The following is a 2,866-nucleotide window of genomic DNA, read 5'->3' on the forward strand; positions in this document are numbered from 1 at the left end:
TCCATCCAATCCCGAGGGTCCGGCCGGACATCAGTATCAGCTGCCCAGGGGTTTGTGAAGCTTTTTTGTTCCATCCCTTCCCTGGGATCCCAGGCCACCAGTGCCGCGTGCTCCCTGAGCTCGCTCCGGAGCGCCCCCTGCAGCCACAGGGGAACCATCGCACCTGCCCTGCTCACCAGGAGCCACCAGCGCCCCTGCCGGCTGTGAGCGGAACTGCACCCAAGGGGAAAGGGCCTGACAGCCGAGAAGGCTGGCATTGGGTTTGTGATTGTTTGCTGTTACTGCCATAGTTATTGTTGTTTGTTTGACTGGTTATACACATATAGATATATAATAGTAAAGAACTGTTATTCCTATTTCCCACATCTTTGCCTAAAAGCCCCTTGATTTCAAAATTATAATAACTTGGAGGGAAGAGGGGTTGCATCTGCCATTCCAAGGGGGGCTCCTGCCTTCCTTAGCAGACACCTGTCTTTCAAACCAAGACACTTATCTATAATTTGCTTTCAAGTAAAAGGAATATTTGTTCCATTAATAAGTTTAAGAGGTCTCAATTAAGGACTAAAGGAACAAAATGCAGGATCAATATCCACACTGAACTAAAAAACTAAAAAGAAGCAGAAGCATAAGCATTTAACACTCTTCTTCTTTGCTGGAGGAGTGTTAAATGTTTTATGACACCTGAGATCTACCTTTTGCTTTTCAAAAGTTTTACTGTCCACTTGAAAACTGAAATGAAAAACGGACAAAAAAAATACTTTTCAAATAGAATGCTATCTATCCTTATTACTACATGTTGAGATTTAAAATTCCTCTAAAGACACCTACTAGAGAAATAATTTTTTATTTAATAGGAAGAAGTTTTTCTAGGCAACATATATGCTGCAACAAAATCTACACTACTCTCTCCCACTCACAAACAAGTTTCCCAGCCAGAAAAATCCCCTGTATATCCCAGGCTCTCACAAACAGGCAAACTTGGAGTAGTTTGTAGAAAAAGGGCTGCTTCTTGGCACTGCAGAACACACTCCATAAAGGAGCATCAACAGAATGGCACAAGAATGGAGGGAGAATATGCCCCTCACTGCAAAACTTCCCCTGGCATCACAAGTATGCAGGGAAGAGAGCAAAATCTTTAAATGCTATGTTGAGGAAAGACTCAAACACTAGTCAGCCCTCAGCTTCTGCCCTGTAGCATAAAAGAGAGCTACTTTATATAGAGTTTAACCACAAACAACTATTTGCAAGATAAAAGCTCCACATATGATGGGTTATGAATTACAGGGGAGAAATAGTGTCAAGAACAGCAATAATAATCTGTGTAGGTTCAAAAAGAGTACATTGTGTAATACTATTAATTTTATACTTGAGGACTGTTCTACCAATGCCCAGCACAAACCTTCCCAGAGCTGAATGTACCATCACAAGTCAACTTTTAGTCAGAAAACTTGCATTTCCAGAAAACAACTTTATGTTTTGCAATAGCTTGAATAACAAATTTACAGGGTCCTCATTCACCTCCACATTACAACTTTGCACTGGATTTTGCTAAGCTAAATTTGATTAGTCTGGCACAGGAGCTCCTAATGTGATAATTACAGAAGATTTTTATATCATGTCAGATTCTTCTGTGGTAAAAATTTGACACAGTTCACAGAGAAAGTCGGAACAGAAGGCAAATTGATTTTATTAGCAATGGACCAAGGTCTAACGTTTTTCATGCCAAAACTGGAAGTAATTTTGGCTGCTGAACAAAATCTGTTGCCCGTAGTTCTCTCTTAAGCTTCCTTACTAGACTGTGTCTTTCTGCAGAGAGCTGGAAGGAACTGCACTCCTTTCAGATAAATCTGATCTTCAACTCTTTCAGAAATTGCCATAATTACTAATTATGACTGTGTGCATATCAGCATGCTTTCTTAAGAATGTTTTTTATGTAAAGAGACAGCTAGATTCCTACCTTATGCACTCGCCTACACTCCAGTTCCATTATGAAAGCAAACACACATTTTTCAAAGCACCTGACAAAAAAGTCTTGAGTCCCAATCTCTGGAAGTGAACACTTGATAAATCACCAAATCATCTAATCTTTCCATAGTCTGTTTTCTTTACTGAAAATAGTTTATTTTTTATGTGAGAGAAGAAAAAAAAAATAAAAAGTCTTTAAAATAAATAGATTCTAGAAAAAGCTTATTGGGCCTGGGCAGAGGAAAAAAAAGTGCATGATATCTCTGTAGTTAGATGAGATACATAATTGTTCATAACATTTTGATTGCTAACATTCAATATCATGTCAGGTTACGGGGGAAAGAAGACTTTGGTACAGAAAACAAATACCCTCTTAAAACAGCTATTCTCTGCATCTATTCCCGATCTATTCCCTACCAGAATTGCTAAAAACCCGATTACAGCAATGTCTTCTAGATCTAAGCAAGGACAAAAAAGCATTTAATGTAAGGCTAAAACATTATAAAAATAAATAACTACGGTTGGGGGATGGGGAGAAAACACCACAAAAGACTTGGTAACAAAAGAAAACCTCTAGAGGATGAATACTGAGGGGAAAATTTCAGAAAACTCCAGTAGTTTGAAAGAATCTAGTGTGCAATACTATGGGTATGTGCAACCACTTTTAACCTAAACCTTGCTTTTCACACCAATGCTGCATATGTACAAAAGGGTATAAATGTATAAGCTATTGTTGAAAGGGGCACTTATAAATACAATTCTGTGAGCAGAAGTATAGCTAGTGATTTAAAGTACAAGACTTCCTAAGTCAAACCAGAGGCAGGAAGATGTATTTCCTTCTGCCTCAATGAGAAGGAGCTCACTGAAATCCAAAGAAACCCACCAATCTCATCAGGCTCCA

Source organism: Corvus brachyrhynchos, unplaced genomic scaffold, assembly GCF_000691975.1.
Source record: "Corvus brachyrhynchos isolate BGI_N302 unplaced genomic scaffold, ASM69197v1 scaffold416, whole genome shotgun sequence".
Lineage (NCBI taxonomy): Eukaryota > Metazoa > Chordata > Aves > Passeriformes > Corvidae > Corvus > Corvus brachyrhynchos.